Here is a 20,247-nt window from a genome sequence, read left to right on the forward strand (position 1 = left end):
AAAAGTTAGTTAAAATGTAGCTTTGCTTAAATTGGCAAGAAAGGGGATTTCCTGCTGAGGGTGGTTTTCCGGCAAAAACTGCTTACAATAGTGGTTATGTTGTATGAATTCTGACTCTTCTACGTACTACCTTTGTGATCTTGGGTAATTTACTCAAAGTTTCTGAAACTCACTATCAATGTCTTTATAACAGGAATAATCATATCCATCTTACATATTTGGATAAATGAGATGATGCTTATGAAACCCTTGCAAGAGTTGTTTGCACGTTGTATATATATATATATATTCAGTAAATACTAGCAATTACTCTTATTATCTTAATAAAATTTCATGATATCTGTCATTGAAAAAATATAGAGGCAACTTTGTACCCAAACATTCTTTAAGCCTACAGCCTCTGTAGAAGTTTTCCCTTGATGTGAGTCCAGTAGGGATAGGCAGCCATGATGAACATGGGGGCAAGTTGCTTCTGAAGAGCAAGAAGTAGGGAATAGTATTAGTCATGGTCTCAAGGTTGCAATGTATTGAAAAAATAAACATCTTTTATAAACTGATTTTCAATGACAGTGCTATTCTTGTACATGTGACTCACATACACAAACACTGACACATCAAACCTTCTTAAAGTAATTGAGCAGTGCATCTCAAATTTCAATGTACATATAAATCACCCAGGGATGTTGCTAAATGAGATTCTAATTTAGTAGATCTGGAGTGCAGCCGTAGTGTCTGCATTTCTAACAAAATCCCCAGTGACATCAAAGTTGGACCATTCTTTGAACAGTCAGGTAATGTAGAATCTTTATTTCTTAGTCTGATAATTCACAGCTAGGCCTATCATTTTGGCAATTTTTGTGTTACTGTACATCCAAGTAATTATTTTAATCTAAAATATATACATAAGAAAGAATGTCTTAACATAACCATCAACAACATTACAACCATGCTTGTTATTCTAAACCATCAAGCATGGCAGCAAAGTGCTTGACTCTGAAACCACTACCCACTTCTTTTTTTTTCATTTTAATTACCACTGTAATTTAGGTATAATAAACTGACCAGATCCTTTGCTAAAAATAAAATCTTCCTGATACAGTTCCAATTAGCTTTGTTTGTAAATTGCATATTGCCTCTTCTCATATAGCTCCAGAAAGTCCAATATTATATTTTGTGTTGTCCAGGCAGGACACATCGCAATCCTCCTAAGGACATTTGGCTTGAGATAATACTAATTTTTGGGCCAAATCCACTTGCTGCATCTGGCTCTGCTTTAGATGATATACAAAAAAGGAATTGTGAATCCTTTGGATGTTAGCTTCATCACTAGAGAAAATATCAACATCTGCTCCTCCATGATTGTTTGATGTTCTTTGATGGAGCACGGAAAACTGAAGAATTCAATCACCAAATCTTAAACCCAAACTAGTAGTCTTCTGCTTTTCATGCTAACTAAATATTGAATGCCAGTTTAATGCACACACATGATGGATTCAAAATGATCCATGCTTATTACTCCCAATTCTTTTACATTACTGAGAATGTGTTGAACATGAGATTCATAAATGCCCAACTTTTTCAGTGCAAGGTAATATCAAGAAAGTATGTGGTGCCATACGGAAAGAAAATCCTGGAGATGAGGTTGACAGGTTTATGGCACCAGACTTGTCTTATTTTCAGTAACTCATTTTATATTTAGTGCTTCACATTGGAAAGCCAAGGGCTTCGGCCTTCTATGATTTAACTCAAACAATAAGTAAGTTTGTGGTATCAAAAAGGGTAGAAAATAGGTCTGCTGATTAGAACAGTATTTTAGAGGACAAGAGGAGGCAAACAAATCTGGATACAACAAATATAAACAAGTATTTAATTCTGTTAGCAATACTCTCTGCCTTAATTAATAGATAACACAGTGTACTATATTCAAAAATAGTCTCCACTGGTATCCCACATTAATACAACCACCTGGGATGATTAGACATGCGTATCTAGCCTCCATCATAAGAATAAGAATAATATTTTTTTTTAGAAGTCAGACCATGGAAAAGCAAAACTACATGAATACAATTAAATAAAAGTTTGTTTTGGACATCTGAAGTATCAGAAGGCAGGAATAATGAAATAAGGAGCTTGCTTTGTTTGCTGAAGGTAATTCAAATGTTATAAGAGCTTTGTTCATTCAAAATCTATTGTCCTGGTCATTACTCCTGGCAAGGCCTAGAGGACCCATGAATGCTGAGGTTCTTACTGATGCCTGGATCAATTCATATGTGTTCAGTGCCTAGAATCCATCCTGAGTCTCTATATTATTTGAGTTTCCAAGCCTAGGGTTTCAAAAATCCAAATTCTTTACTATCATCATGATTTATTTCTTCAATATCTTTGAAATGTAGTAAAATGGCTGTCAAGTGCCAGCTTCTTTTTACATAATTGCCACCAATTACACTGTCCCCTATTGGTTATTTCTCAACTTAATATATGATGGGGGATAGAGTTACCTTTAGACCATGACTCCTGTAAGTACATATTTCCCGGGGAGAAAACAGTTCTGGGAAACTTTCCAATAATATTTTACAATAAATGCTTATTAACTTTGATGACAGTGTCTGCAGTCTTGGGAGGAATATTACTTTTGCTGGTTTTCAGATTTAGTGTATCATAGTATTGATGAGTTTTACAGTGATAGCTTAGGTTTACAGACAACTTGAGTCATCCTTTAGTACCCTGAACTTTGTCTCTACCAATAACTTTTAAAAGTGTAAACAGTATCTGTACCACAAAATATATCATTGTGCAAGAAACAGCTGGACAGCTTAGACTTATGCATGTGTAATAATAAACCAGTTCTTGAGTGTCAACTATGAGCAGATACAAGCATGTTATTTAAATGTATTCATTTAATTCTCATTTTGCAAACAGGACTGGATTTTGTCTATATGTAAATATTCACCTCCTTGCTGTCACACACACACACCAAGGCAGCCAATAAAATTCAGAGAACAGATGAGGGCTAAGTACAGAATTCACCTTTATTGCATCCTAATTTTTAACTTGCTATTGCAAACCCATAACCTTCGAGACCTGTTTGCCAACCCCTACAGTATCTGCCTGCCCTTGGTTCATTTATCTTACTTCTCTGCACTCAGATTCTTGCTTAGTAAATCCAGTTTGCCTGTGTACTTTTATGTTCCTTAGAATCCAAATTTTTTCCTCCTAGACCAAACGTGTGCAGAAAACTTATAGTCAGTTCTACAGTACTGCCCCTGGTATTAGGGAATGTCAATTATTCAGTGTGAAACCTGTGGACTTTGTGCTACATTTTAAATTACATCCTTTCTACAAACACAACAAAGAAACATTTTGTCTTTGTCTTTAAGTAGTTACAAAAGAAACTACAAAAAATGTGTAGTCTGCATTCTTTCAGTTGTTGATAAAAATTAATCTATTTTATTTAATCATTTTTATTATTTTCTGGAGAACTTGAAGATAATCAAGCTCTTCTCACTTAGAGGTAGATACACTTGACACTGAGAGACCTAACTCATCTGCTTCTAATTCGTCGTCTAATACTGAATTGTTAAGAACCCACAACCATAATTTCCATCTTGGTGTCCTACTGCCGTTTCATCATTTTTTTCCTCACCAGGTATTCATCAAATACTCTTGGAGAACATGGTCTTGGATGGGACTCTGCTGTAGAACAGAAGGAATTATACTGAGTGCAGAGCTTTTCTTCATAAGAAGAAAATGGCTAATTTTTTTTCTATTTTTTTGAGGTGGTTATTCACATACACAATTAAGAAACAATTTATCAGGCTGCATTTCTCTCTTGAACATGACATTATTGTATTTCAGAAGGCATAGCAAAAGTACCATCAGAATCAGCTGAAGAACTCTTTAAAATAATGATATATCAGTCCCTGGCTGATTCCACATATTTTGAGGGGTATGTATGAACTGATGCTTGTAACGACAACCAAGGTGAATCCAAAGCAAAGCTAGATTTGACAGCCCAAGGGTAAATGACAAATGTCAGCAGGCTTAAACCACAAATATGAACCATGGGGGAATCTCAACAGACTCAAGATCTTCTTTGCTTTTCAGGTTCAGAAGTGAACTTTTATGAATGCACCATGGGAATAATAAGTCCTGAGAATAATTTACCCTGATCAACTTTTTATTTGTAAAGAAAATAATAATTTAAACACCAGCAGGAAAAGCAAAAAATAACACACAAGGGAATGCCCGTAATGTTATCAGCTGATTTCTCAGCAGAAACTCTACAGGCCAGAAGGGAGTGGCACAATATACTTACAATGGTGAAAGGGAAGAATGTACAACCAAGAATAGTGTTCTCAGCAAAGCTTTCATTCAGATTTGATGGAGAAATCAAAAGCTTTACAGACAAGCAAAAGCTAAGAGAATTCAGCATCACCAAACTGGCTTTGAATCAAATGCTAAAGAAGCTTCTCTATGTGGGGGGAAAAAAGAGGCCACAACTAGCAAAAAGAAAAGTACAAATGGAAAAGTTCACAGGTAAAGGCAAATATACAGTAAAAGTAAGAAGTCACCCACACGCAAATATGAAAGCAAACCCAGCAACTGTGAGAAGAGGAGAGTACAAATGCAGGAAGTGGAACTTAAAAGACCATCAGCTTAAAGCCACCTTGTATATATACAGAGTGCTATATCAAAACTTCATGGGAAGGCCTCCCTGGTGGCGCAGTTGTTGAGAGTCTGCCTGCCGATGCAGGGGACACGGGTTCATGCCCCAGTCTGGGAAGATCCCACATACCACGGAGTGGCTAGGCCCGTGAGCCATGGCCACTGAACCTGCACATCTGGACCCTCTGCTCTGCAATGGGAGAGGCCACAACAGTGAGAGGCCCGCGTACCACAAAAAAAAAAAAAAAACTTCATGGGAAATACAAACCATAAAGCTACAATAGATACACACACACACAAACACACTCACACACAAAACAACTAAACACAACACTAAAGATGGTCATTAAAACACAAGAGAACAGAACAAAAGAGGAAGGAAAGAAAAAGACCTACAAAAACAAGCCCAAAACAATTAAGAAAATGGCAATAGGAACATACATATTGAAAATTACCTTAAATGTAAATGGATTAAATGTTCCAAGCAAAAGGCACAGATTGGCTGAATGGATATAAAAACAAGACCAACTTCAGACCTAGGAAATCATACAGACTGAAAGTGAGTGAATGAAGAAAGATATTCCATGCAAATGGAAATCAAATAAAAGCTGGAGTAACAATACTCACATCAGACAATACAGACTTTAAAATAAAGACTATTACAAGAAAAAAGGAAGGACACTACCTAATGATCAAGGGATCAATCCAAGAAGAAGATATAACAATTGTAAATATATCTTCACCTAACATAGGAGCACCTCAATACATAAGGCAAATGCTAACAGCCATAAAAGTGGAAATCAAAAATAACAAAATAATAGTGGGGGATTTTAACACCCCACTTACAACAATGGACAGATCATCCAGACCGAAAATCAGTAAGGAAACACAAGCTTTAAATTATGAATTAGACCAGATAGATTTAATTGATATTTATAGGACTTTCCATCCAAAAGCAGCAGAATACACTTTCTTCTCAAGTTCACATGGAACACTGTCCAGGATAGATCATATCTTGGGCCACAAAATATGCCTTGGTAAATGCAAAAAAAGAAAAATTGAAATTTTATCAAGCATCTTTTCTGACCACAACACTATAAGATTAGAAATCAATTATAGGAAAAAAAAACTGTGAAAAACACAAACACATAGAGACTAAACAATATGTTACTAACAATATGGATCACTGAAGAAATCAGAGATAAAATAAAAAATTACATGGAGGCAAATGCCAATGAAAACACAAAGATCCAAAACCTATGGGACATAGCAAGAGCAGTTCTAAGAGGGAAGTTTATGGCAATACAATCTTACCTCAAGAAACAAGAAAAACCTCAAATAAACAACATAGCTTTATACCTAAAACAACTAGAGAAAGAACAAAATCTACAGATAGTATAAGGAAAGAAATTGTAAAGACCAGAGCAGAAATAAATGAAATACAGGCAAAGAAAACAATAGCAAAGATCAATGAAACTAAAAGCTGGTTCTTGTAAAAGTAAACAAAATTGGTAAACATTTAGCCAGACTCATCAGGAGAAAAAGCGAGAGGACTCAAATCAATAAAATTAGAAATGAAAGAGGAGAAGTTACAATGGACATCACAAAAATACAAAGAAACGGAAGAGACTACTATAAGCAAATATATGACAATAAAATGGACAACCTAGAAGAAATGGACAAATTCTTATAAAGGTACAACCTTCCAAGACTGAACCAGAAAGAAACAGAAAATATGAAAAGACCAATCACAAGTAATGAAATTGAAACTGTGATATAAAAAACTCCCAACAAACAAAAGTTCAGAACCAGATGGCTTCACAGGTGAATTCTATCAAACGTTTAGAGAAGAGGAAACACCAATCCTTCTGAAACTCTTCCAAAATATTGCAGAGGAAGAACACTCCCAAGCTCATTCAATGAGGCTACCATCAACCTGATACCAAAACCAAAGACAACAAAAAATAAAATTACAGGCCAATATCACTGATGAACATAGAAGCAAATATTCTCATCAAAATACTAGAAAACCAAATCCGACAATACATTGAAAGTATCATGCACCATGATCAAGTGGGATTTATCCCAGGGATAAAAGGATTCTTCAATATATGCAAATCAATCAATGTGATTTGCCACATTAACAAACTGAAGAATAAAAACCATATGATCATTGCAACAGATGTAGAAAAACCTTTTGACAAAATTCAACACCACTTATGATAAAAAGCTCTCCAGAAAGTGGGCTTAGAAGGAGTATACCTCAACATAATAAAGGCCATATATGAAAAACCTGTGGCTAACATCATACTCAAAAGTAAAACCTGAAAGCTCTTCCTTTAAGGTCAAGAACAAGACAAGGATGTCCATTCTCACCACTTTTATTCAGTGTAGTTTAGGAAGTCCTAACCATGACAGTCAGAGAAAAAAAAAGAAAAGGAATCCAGATTGGAAAGTAGAAGTAAAAGTGTCACTCTTTGCAGATGACATGATACTATACATACAAAGTTCTAAAGATGCTACCAGAAAACTACTAGAGCTCATCAATGAATTTGGTAAAGTTGCAGGATACAATATTAATATGTAGAAATGTCTTGCATTCCTATACTCTAACAAAGAAAGATCAGAAAAGAAATTAAGGAAAGAATCCCATTTAGCATCACACCAAAAAAAAAAAAATCTAAGAATGAACCTAAGGAAGCAAAATCCTGTACTCAGAAAACTGTAAGATACTGATGAAAGAAATCAAAGATGAAACAAGCAGTTGGAGAGATATACCATGTTATTGGATTGGAAGAATCAGTACTGTCAAAATATCACCCAAAGCAATCTACAGATTCAATGCAATCCCTATCAAATTACCAATGGCATTTTTCCCAGAACTAGAACAAAAATTTTACAATTTGTATGAAGACACAAAAGACCTGGAATAGCCAAAGCAATCTTGAGAAAGAAAAAGAGCTGGAGGAATCAGGCTCCCTAACTTCAGACTATACTACAAAACTACTCTCAACAAAACAGTATAGTGCTGGCACAAAAACAGAAATATACATCAATGAAACAGAATAGAAAGTCCAGAGATAAACCCATGTACCTATGGTCACCTAATCTATGACAAAGGTGTCAAAAATATACAATGGAGAAATGACAGTCTCTTCAATAAGTGGTGTTGGGAAAATGGACAGCTACATGTAAGAGAATGAGATTAGAACACTACCCAACACCATACACAAGAATAAACTCAAAATGGATTAAAGACCTAAATGTAAGGCCAGATACTATAAATCTCTTATAGGTAAACAAAGGCAGACACTCTCTGACATAAATGCAACAATATCTTTTTTGTTCAACCACCTAGAGTGGTAAAAATAAAAACAAAAATAAATAAGTGGGGCCTCATTAAACTTAAAAGCTTCTGCACAGCAAAGGAAACCATAAGCAAAATGAAAAGGCAGCCCTCAAAATGGGAGAAAATATTTGCAAATGAAGCAACTGACAAGGAATTAATTTCCAAAATATACAAACAGCACATGCAGCTCCATATCAAAAAAAACCAAACAGCCCAATAAAAAAATGGGCAGAAGATCTAAATAGATATTTTTCCAAAGAAGACATACAGATGGCCAAGAGACACATGAAAAGCTGCTCAACATCACCAATTATTAGAGAAATGCAAAGCAAATCTATAGCAAGTTATCACCTGACACCAGGAAGAATGGCCATCATCAAAAAATCTACAAACAATAAATGCTAGACAAGGTGTGAAGAAAAGGGAACTCTCCTGCACTGTTGTTGGGAATCTAAATTGTTACAGCCACTATAGAGGACAATATGGAGTTTCCTTAAAAAGCTAAAAATAAAGCTCCCATATGACCCAAAAATCCCACTCCTGGGTGTATATCAGGAGAAAACCATAATTCTAAAAGATACATGCACCCCAATGTTCATTGCCACACTATTTACAATAGCCTGGACATAGAAGCAACCTAAATGTCCATCAACAGAGAAATGGATAAAGAAGTTGTGGTACACATGTACCATGGAACATTACTCTGCCATAAAAAGAACAAAACAATGCCACATGCAGCAACACGGATGGACCTAGAGATAGTCATCCTGAGTGAAGTAAGTTAGACAGAGAAAGACAAATATAGTATGATATCACTTATATGTGGAATCTAAAAAAATGGTACAAATAAACTTATTTACAAAACAAAGAATCACAGATGTAGAAAACAAATATATGGTTACTGGGGGGAAGAGGGGAGGGATAAATTGGGAGATTGTGATTGACAGCTGCACAGAACTATATTTAAAATAGATAACTAACAGCACAGTGAACTCTACTCAATACTCTCTATTTACCTATATGGGCAAAGAATCTAAAAAAATAACCAATAAATGAATATGTATAACTGACTCACTTTGCTGCACACCTGAAACTAAAACAATATTTTGCATCAACTGTACTTCAATAAAAAATAAATAAAATAAAAATATAAAAACCAGAAATGCTAATTTACAGTGAAAGTTATTCTTTTTCAAATGACCAGAAACTTCTTTTCTGCTATTCCAAGAAACGTTTCTATTATCAAGATACAAGCAAACAGAATAAGCAAAAGAAACTTTTCTATTATCAAGATACAAGCAAACACTGGTAAATAGGAAAATAAAAATAGAAAAGCAGAACATGAAACAGAATATAAGGAATTGGAGAGGGTTGTGGAAAATTTTACTCAGAGTATTGTGTTTTTCTTTCTGATGATTAAAATACTCAATTTCCATATAACATTTATATCTCCTTAGTCATTCCTGACTTATCCCTGTCATGTAATTGCTCTTCAATTAATTATCTTGATTCCATATAGACCACATTTCTTTTTTCTTTTTTCTTTTTTTTTTGCGGTACACGGGCCTCTCACTGTTGTGGCCTCTCCCATTGCAGAGCAGAGGGTCCGGACGCGCAGGTTCAGTGGCCATGGCTCACGGGCCTAGCCGCTCCGCGGTATGTGGGATCTTCCCGGACCGGGGCACGAACCCGTGTGCCCTGCATCGGCAGGCGGTCTCTCAACCACTGTGCCACCAGGGAAGCCCCACCTTTCTTTATTATATCCTTTTTATTTTTAACATGTTTATTTGACATAATTCAATTTAGTTTCTAGGAGTTATAGATTAATCCTCTTTCTGGGATATAGTAATCTTCTTAATCTTATTTGTAACAATTTATAAATTGCCTCAGAGGGACACCTTTGGATCTCATCCTGGAATTCTCTTTTATCCGTTGGGTGATGTCATTATCCTGTCTACTTTCAGTTCTTCCACTTTTTTCAGAGAGGTATTTGAGTACTGACCTAACTGCATACTCTAGCCTTGTCATTCTTGCAATCACAGGCACAAATTTAGGAGGAGACTGGCTAGAATTTGGAGGTGGGGACAAATAAAACTAACTTTCAAAAAAGAACTGACTCCACAACTTTTCCTCTCCTGGTACAGATTGCAAATCATCAGAGAGTTCTCCATACCAATGCATGCTAGGTGCTATGCTGTGGGCACATTTAGATATGAGTGTCCTAAAGGGAGTCATGATAGAAAATAATGGAGCAGAGTCCAAAATACACTTGGATTGCAATATTATTGGAAAATATGGGTAAAGTAAGTTTTGGATTCTGAGGTAGATTATATTGAAGGTTTTTGCTATTAAATTGATATAATGTCCAATGATGAAATTTCTCCCACAAAACTTCTTTCTAAGTGGTGGCATAAAATATTCTTCCATTATTGAATATGGTTTAAATCTAAAAGGATCTAAAACTGTATTGATGTATCTGTCAATATATAACAACGCACTGTCTTTTTTCACTTCACCATCTTTCAAAAGAACTAATATATTAAATAATAAAATGAATAAGTTTTTATGAAGCAAGTAACTATATGCAGAGTTAATTTTTGATGAGATAAAAATATATAATTCCTGCCCCCAGCCCTCCAGACAGCACAAATTGTTGCCAGAGCTGCTTCAGGTCTTTGCTCAAAACAATCTACCACCACCTTTAGCAGGAGTTAACATAAATCTTTAATTTGAAGGGTATAGAGATAAGAAAGGAAGCTACAAACAAATGAAAATCAAGTAGGACCAGCTCGGACAAAGATGTCAAACAAATCTGACCTCCAACAGGCCCTGAGTCTCATTATACACTGCTTTTACTATATTAGCATAATAAATAACACACCTACCAATGGCGATTACAGGACATTAAGGACAAAAGAATAATCAAAAAGGGGTGGTTTCCCACTCCCTTGAAAAACCCCTGTCCCTTCCAGATAGACTAATGCATGTGCCTCCCCATCATTAGCCTCACTCTTCCTCCCTTTGTCTTTACTCTTTAAAATTAAATCCTTCTCATCTTCTGGGTGAGAATTTGTTCTGTGAACTTAGTTTCTGCGTCTCCATTCTTTAGCCATTGAATAAAGCTTGTGCTGTGTTGATCTCAGCTTCAGTTTTATTTGGCTGCTTGAACCCAAATGGAAAAGTACCCTCCCCCACTGAAGCAGAGGACTTTGAACAGCCTAGGGCCTGAGGAGGCTCTGTGCAGCTTAATTCTGAAACAAAATAATTAAGATAACAACAATCATTATTATCTAGTTACTACTATGCAAGTCATTGTGCTTAGTGTTTTCCTATTATCTCATTTAATCTTCTAAATAATCTTATATCCATTTTATACATGAGGAAACTGTTGCTGCTTAAAAGGGTTATAGTAGTTTCCCATAGGAGCATAATGATTAGCATATTAATTTAGAATATATGTTCAGACTTCCCAGGATTGAAGTTCAGTTGTGCCTCTAATTCTATGAACTTGGGTAGGTTACCCAAACTCCCTGTGCTTCAATTTCCTTATTTATAAAGTGACAATAATATTACCACCATGGCTTAGTGTTCTTGCTGACAATCTTACCTGTAATAAGGTTTATAAAATCCTTAGTAGAGAATATAGAAAATGTTTGATAAGTTTGTCCACATAGCTAGTAAGGAGCAGCATTGCAATTTAAACTCTAACACCCCAATTTCAAAGCCCATGCCCACCTCATTCTGGCCATGGGTAAGATGAGCAAGAGAAGAAAACAGGCAGCTCTGAATTCAAATCCAGTTCCCCATTAAAACCTGAGTGAGTTTTAAGAAGTTATTTGAACGTCTCTGAGTCTCATTTAATCATATGCATATAATCTGATTCTCATTTAATCATATGCATATAATCTATCTAAAAGTACAATTGAGATGTAAGAAAATATGCAATGTGACTGGAATTAGAGGGCAAGATACAACTCTTTGTCTCTTGCTCACTCCTGGTCACTTCCCTCAACGTTTCTTTTATAGGTGACTTTGGAACACAGATATACACATATGAAGAAAGTGAGAAGGGAGACAGAGAATAAGTGCTGAATATAATTAGGATCACTGAAAATTGGATCAGGAAAGTTCCCAGAAAAGAAGAAAAACTGAACTAAAGGTTGGTGAGTTTAGAGAGAGAAGGAAACAAACAAATAGACATGGCTGGTGCCAAGTCAAAGATTTAGGCTGGAAAGGGGATCAGCTACTGGAGTTCACAATTTTATCTTCAAATTCAGTCTAACAGATTAGGAAGAATTTTTGAGCATCAAACTAGGGAGTTTGGAATTGATCCTATATGCAATGGAGATTAAAGTGTCTTCTATGGGTGATTATATAAATTCTATTAAAGATTCAGGAAGTTAGAGCTGAGAAATATCATCTGTTTTAATCAGATTTTTCATTATATAAATCACGACAGATATTATAATAGAAACAAGAAAGTCCAATTAATAAATAATTCCTACACATTGTTCTTTATTATTTACATAATCCTAATTAAATTTCTTAGAGCATCTGTATTTTTGTAATGATTCTTTTTCACATATACCAACGGAACTATTTAACTTAAAAATTATACATGTAATAAAAGTTAATGCAATAATTAAAAGTTGACATTGTGAGAAGGGAAAGGGACTTGATTGTTATTTATTATCAATTGCTGAACAGAAAAACAATGGAACTAACAAGAGAAAAAACTTAAGATAAATTCAAAAGAGAAGTGTCATCATCCAGGATGTTATTGTCTGGCAATACTTGGCTTGTAAAACTTTGGTAGAGCCCTGGGTACTCTGTCTGTCTCTGTGTCAAACAACATATGAACAGTCTTGTGATAATCTAAAAAGCCACACAAAAAGACAGGGAGTATAAAACAGAAGAAGCTCAAAGGAAGCTCTAGCTTGAAAAAGTAGAAATTTTATCTGGAAAAAGGTGACTGAGGGGTATTCTAAAATAGGTTAAAGAATTAAAAGGTGAATATTTCTTTTGGCATTCTATTTTCTATATTTTGTGGGTTAATTATTAGATAACAAGACATATCCTTTCTGAGTTAGTGAGCTACTTCAAAGCAAGGGCAATGCAAATACTTAAATAATATTCATTTTTTCAACTATTCAGATTTAGACTAATGGCTAGAATATAGTTAGCACTAAAAAAGTTTCTCTTAGTTAAGTAATTTTTGGTTAAATTGAGTTATAAAATTATTTGAAAAGATAATTGAGGGATCATCTCCTGATTTCTAGACCCATATGTCCAATTTTTTGATGGCTGTCTCCCATTAAAAACCCACAGGAAACTTAAACTGAATCTATCCTATATGGAAATTTATCAGCTTTTCCAACCTGTTCCCATTCCTGTGTTCTCTCAGCAAAGAGCACCACCCCATCCACCCAGAAAAATAACTGTCTTCCAGATCTCATACATTTAATCAGTCTCTAATTTCTACAAATTTTTTTCCTATAATATTTATCAAATCCATTCCTCCATTCCCACTACTGCTGCTGGAGTCATATGTCAAGCCTTCATTATTTCTTACCTAGCTTTCCCATAGCAGTTTCCTAACAGGTATCCCTTCACCCAGTAATACCACTTCATACCTATTGTTTCATTTCTGCCAACGGGTTTTGTTTTCAAAATGCAATTCTGAATATGTCATTTCCTCTTAAAAATTATTTCACGATTACCCATTGCTTTCAGGATAAAATTTTAAATGATTATCATAATGGGGCCTTGGCAATATGAACTTGGCTTCCCTCTCCATCTTCCATCTGGTCCTTCCACACCCAAGGCTCCATTATACTGAATTACCAGAAATTCCTGACGTTATCACATTTCCTTAGCCTTTGGTACTCCTGAATATACTGTTTCCTTTGCTTGGAAGTCTCCACTAATTCCTACTCCATGCACATTTTTAACACACATTTACTATATTCACTATTTGAGATTCAGAGTTGTCCCCATTGTCTCAGAGAAATAATTACTCATCTCCAAGATTAGATTACATTCTTCTCTTCTTTGCCTAAATAAGAACCTGGGATTAAATATCATAATCTTTAGTGTCCTTCACTCTACTGTGAGTTCCTTCAAGACAGGGTTTACCTATTTCAACTCTGTGTCCCAAAACTTAACAGGGTACCTAACAGTCATACAATTATTTATTGAATAAAAATACAGTAGAATAAAAATTAATAATATATCTGATATAGCCCTTGTGGTTTAGAGTTAAGGAAATTAAACTAGAGCTGTATTAAGATTAGTTTGAATTAACTTAGCATTAGCCATTTTGAGAACTCAGCTCACACCATTGCTCAGTGATCTTTCTATTAAACCCTAGACAAATTCCAAGTAGCTCCAACTGTATCATTGTTTATGAAAGGTAAGTACAGGCTGTCTTTGAGAGTTCTCACACCAGTATTCACTAACACCATGTATGTCAATGCTGGTTTACCTGTTATTTTTACGTAATTCACTTAGGTTTTTCTCTAGAGAGTTGGAGTGCTGTACTAGTAGTGCTACAGTTTATATATTAAGAAGATCAAACAACAGAAAACAACCCTAATGAAGTAATCATGGTATATATTCTAGGCTCAAACAATTTTTTTTTAAAATTTCAGTGTACCATGTGTTTTAAACAATCTTTGAAACCAGTACATTAATTATATTCTCTTCTCTACTGACTCATTAATTCAAAGACAAAAAGATAGAAACAAAAACAACTGGCATTCCCAGGATAATACAAGAGCTATCAATCCAGGTGTATTCATGAAAACAAAACACCATTTGATTGAAATGTTATATTTCAAACAGATGGGATAACATCATATGAACATATGTGTGTTGCGGTTTGTAAAAAAATTATATTCTAGCCAATTTGACCCTGACGCAACATTGAAAAAGAGAAATCATATAAATCATTCTAAATAAAATAATTTTTAGGTCTTGATAACGTTCACTGAGACCTTAGAATTGACCAATCACTAGTTTAAGTTTTTTATATATTTTTTTCACTTACTTTTCATAACAATTCAATAGTAGGTATTATTATTAATCTACTTTACAGATGGGGCAACTGAGAAACAAAACAAATTATTTAAATTATTTACTAACTCTCTCAAAGTAACAAACATGTTACAGAGTCAAGATTCAAACCAGAAAATGTTTTAATTCATTGTACTTTTTTCCTTAACTATTTCACCAGGATGGCAACAGACTGTAATCTTACAAGTTAAGTAGCCATCTCTTTGAATTTTTGCTTTAAAAAATTGATGTATTTCTTTCTATCAGTGGCAAGTCAGTCACCAGTCTTTACTGAATACACTTAGTATCATGTTTGATAATGGACAATATTAATATGAATGCAAGAGAGAAATAAGTTTCTTGCCACTGATTCAGTATAGAATCTAAATTTACTTCTGGTAGAAGATAACACTAACAAATATAATACAAAAATAATTAAAATAACTGGATTAGAAGTTAGAAAATCTCTCAATTTAATGAGAGATAAATTTCATGATTTAAATTCAAGCCCCAGCACAACACATCATATGAAGGTCAGTATACCTTCCTCTATCCTTTGAAGATTCCAAATGTGACTTAAATTTCCCTCAGTCAATCTATATCTCCAGCTGCTTCATTGGTGTCAGGTGCTTTGAGTTTGCTCTCAGTTCCTAAGGCTGCCATTGTCTTTAAACATCCAGCTTCCACTCCATGACGGGTCTAAACAGTAGAACCCCCAACGTTTTGTGTGTAATATAATTTTAGTAAAGAGAAGGCACAACGGAGTATAATTTCAACACAAAGCAAAAACAAACTTCAAATTTGACATGTGTCATTACATTGTGCCAAATTTTCTACCCATTGCAGAGTTTCTCCCTGGCATGTTCTTACTCTCTGGAAAAAATCATATAAATAATTTCAAATAACAGTTTAAAAACAAATATTGATATTAATAAGCCCCTGGCTTCAGATTTTGTCACAACAATTTCTTCCTTCTTCTTCACATTTCACTTATTCTTCTCATTTGAAGACTTCACTTCCCATAAATAAAATAATTTTCTTTGCTTTTTACTTTATTTTCCTTTTATACTTTTCTAAGAATGTTAAAATATTTCTAGAGAAAATTTCAAATACTACATTAAAGTATGAATTAAAAATTTATTTTTGGTGTCTTTTTGGTTTTTAGAAATGTCACCAAACTGTTAATTTTAGCTACCTTGAGGGGAGAGTAAAAGGAGACATTTGATATAAATATATTAAAATTTTATTTACTAAGAAAAGCATATATTTTTAATTCTGTGATTTGATACTATGTACAGTAGTACATAGTATACTAAATACAGTAGTATTTACAGTAGTGTAAAATAGGAAAAGATGGCAGCAAGTTCTGGGAGGGAAGATAGAGAGAGAGAGAAAGGAGAAACAGTTGGGAACAGAGAGAGGAAAAGGGAAAGATAAAAAGGAAAATATATAAGCACATTAGCCATGAATATATGACATGGAAACATAGAGAAGAGAAGACAGAAAACAAAAATTAAAAAATGAGATCTGGAGTCATATATAATTATATTGACCAAGTGAGCTTCCATGTTGTTTAATCTTTAACTATAGGCTTTAGAAATGTTATTAATTGAATATAAATATTAATTGAATATGAATAATCATAATTTTTCCACCTGCTTTTATATTATCAAGCTAAGATTTTTCCCTAGATCAATAGAACTCAAACTTTTTGGTCTTAGTTTCATTCCCTTCACTTGAAAATTACTAAAGACCCCAAATAGCTTTTGATTATATGGATAATTTCTATTGATATGTACCATATTATAAATTAAAACTACATTTTTATAAAACTGAACTAATTTATTAAAAAGGTATAATAAAAATTTAAAATATATCATAACAAGTAACTTTAAAAAATTTATGTCTCAAGATAAATTGAGAAGAATGACATTATTTTACTTATTTTTAAATTTCCAAAGATACCTAGCTTAAAAGATGTTTGCAGTCACCTATTTACTTCTGTATTCAACATGCTTCACTATATTTTGGTTGAGTATATGAAAAAAAAATATCCATTTTAATACAGATAGGAAGTTGGAAAAAGAGAGAATCTCATTAATCCTGTGAAAGAGTCTCTCAGACTGCTAGGGGTTACATGACCATACTTTGAGAACCACTGCTCTAGACAGAATAAAAACAATTCAATTCTGTAAATGTTAATAGAACAAAGGAGCAACCACCTGTGTCATCTGCTAGCAAAGTTCTTCCAGTCCCCAAGTAGACAAGGCCCTGAGCTATCAGCTGTTTGGAAACCAGTATAAGAAGTCCAGCTGTAGGCAGACCTCATCTCAGGGTTGTACTGGGGTGAAAACATGTTTGTCTTAGAGGTTGGATGAAATCCAGCCCAGGTAGTGGATCGAGCAAGTGGAAAAAGAACAAATGTTCATGTCACTATAACAAATCCAACATAAAGAACCAACCTGTGATATGTTGAAATTTAATAATAAAATCTCCCCTAAACTGTGCATCTCCTTCAAATTTATTTTGTGTCAGATAATTTTGTTGACTAATTCTAACCCCCATGTATTTTTTCATTGAACAGATGTCATAGCAGGTCCAACTCATTTAATACTTTTTTAATTGTAAAATTTATTATTCAAACTAAAATATAACATTGTTGCATTATTATTATTATTTTTACTTTACTCACATCTTGTATTTAATTTCTTATAATTAATGGCTAATGAAGGAAAAAGGTGTTTGTAGCACGCTACTATTTTAAGACAGCAACTGTAATTTAAATGCTAACCTACTCCATAAAACAGGGAGCCTTCCCCCAAGGCTGTAGTGGACATTTATTTAAGTTTCCTGCACCCAGTGACAGCTAATCAATTTTATTACTTATCAAACATAGAAAAAATTACATGTTATTATTTTTCCCCATAGCTGGAAAATTCAACAAACAATAAATACATTTTCTCCACGTACACAATTCCTTGACTCAAACCAGAAGATAGCTACCAAAATACCTACAATTACGATTCTCAGACTGGAGCCTGGCTGCTCCTGAGTGTTATTTGGTGGGATGTCAAGGGGCATAGACCACGATATAGTGAGTATACTCCATCTTTCCAGAGAGCAATGTTTACTTGAGGCTAAGAAATCACATTTATTTTTCAAAAATGTCAAATGGGAGCTTTTCCCCCCCAAATGAAATACAGGGAACCCCATACATAAGACAAGTTTTAGGAGCCCGCACTGGCAGCAGTTGTTAGCTGATACGAATTCTCACTGCACATACACACTGTGGGTGCACAGCCCTCCCTGCTGGCGTGCCCCGGGGGAAATGCTCTGAGCACTAGGCCTCACCACCCTGAATCTCTCAGATCAAAGACTGGGCATCCTGCCCAGAACACAGAAAGGTCTACAGGGGTCCAAGAGGCACCAACACTGTGCCAATGCTGCTTACCCTTTTTTGGGTAAATGCTAGTCAGAGGTAGCAGAGCTGGTCTTTTATGTGCCGAAGTCCATCTTTTTAATTTAACTTTTCCGGCTTTGCCTTTTTGGTTGCAATAAATTTCAACAAATTACTAGTTCAGCTTGTGTTACTGCAGCTCTCAGACCCTGTGGCACCTCATTCTAGATCACAGGAAACAGCAATACATCTTCCCAAACTGTGAGAAAGTCCTGAGCGTTCCCACACAGCTTCCTGCCCCTAATCTAGTTTCTGAATATTCAGGCTCTTTTCCTTCTTTGTATATTCTTCTAGTCGAAGTCACTTTGCCTAGTACTGGGAGCAGAGCTCTGCATCCATGAAATGTGGGTGGGCGGGGGACCCGTCTTTGTAGGCCTCCACGATCAAGCCACACTGAACCTGAAAGCTGTAGTTGGCCTTATGGTTTATGGCACTGACATACACCACGACTTGCAGCAGGTTGTCAAATGTATTTCGGATGAAAGGCTTTGGTTTCTCAGATGTCTTCCGATCAGTCACACACAGCTTTCCCTGATAATCAGCCACACAGTGCAGCAGACCTACATACTTTAGGGTCTCACGTTTAACAGTATTTTCCAGAGCCCACACTCCACTGACATCTCTCAGAACATGCTGGACCCTTTGGATGTAGCCAGATTTGAGGAGATTTTCATCTCTCTCTCTTAAGTTCCCCTGGGGTGAAAGTATGCTTTCCAAGGCTTCATGAAACCATTTCCCTTGTAAAAACATGTTTGAAGTATATTCTGCAAAACCATCCTCTTCCAGTTCCAGAATCATCCACCGTTTCCACCTCTCCAAACAGGAAATCTGAGTTCATGGTCTGCTGAAGGACTCGGGTCACCCTTGGTATCATATTCCTTTGCAAAGGGATTTTCAGAGGAACTGTAGGATCATTTGGTTTTCCGCTTTTCTCCGGATTGAAGAGAGGACCCCAGTTTCGTGGACCTCCTGCCCCTTCTTCTTGCTTTGGGGCCTTACACTTCCTCACAGGTCCATAGAGTAAAGCATCTTCCTCGAACAAAGGCTGTGGAGTCTGAGCGTGGCCTCTGAATGACAAGACAGACCTAAATCAGAGTACTTTTTTGGGTCCTCTTCTTCATAACGGTTCACTTTTTTCTTCCCGCCACACATATAAGAGGAAGTGGAGAAGACCACACTGGGGGCTGGTTCTACAGAAAACCCCTTTGAACTTATAAGCTGCCTGCAGATGGTCTGAAATACCTTCATCTTTAGATTTTTTTCACATCCCTCTAGTCTACTCCTAATGTCAAGGGTCTTTTTAATTTTTGCTTTCCTCGGAAGCCGGCACGCTCTGTCGTCTCCAGGGCATGACGATACCATGGGCTGGTACTTTCGTCGGTCCCGCGCTTTGCTCTTGACTTAGGCCCTTGCATTAATTTTTTAATATTTCATCTATCTGGGTTTGCTCCATCATTCCAGCCTAACGGGATTACAATAAAATTTGCTTCTGAAACCCAGTCTATTAGCTTTTAAATTTAATTTTATGTCATTTTACACTGTTGTGGATAAAAAGCATATAGCTTAAAATTATGTATAAACCAAAAAATGCCCTGAAGGAGTATAGTTTTATAAAGGTTATAATAATTATTTAGAAATCATCTAGGTAAGGCCAAGGAAAAAGTGTGACTTTTATTTAGAGTATAGTCCATCCCCCTTTTCAGAGCTTTTTCTGCCTGGCTGA

General features: G+C 35.3%; 1 pseudogene across 1 annotated transcript; it reads right to left on the reverse strand.

Moving 5' to 3' along the window:
* Nucleotides 1-18,764: 18,764 nt before the first annotated feature.
* LOC309970370 (mitochondrial genome maintenance exonuclease 1-like) lies at nucleotides 18,765-19,772 on the reverse strand (annotated as a pseudogene). Its single transcript has one exon. The product of its transcript is annotated as a mitochondrial genome maintenance exonuclease 1-like (transcript).
* Between the last annotated feature and the right edge of the window lie 475 nt (nucleotides 19,773-20,247).

Source organism: Leucopleurus acutus, assembly GCF_964270905.1.
Source record: "Leucopleurus acutus genome assembly, chromosome: 13".
NCBI lineage: Eukaryota > Metazoa > Chordata > Mammalia > Artiodactyla > Delphinidae > Leucopleurus > Leucopleurus acutus.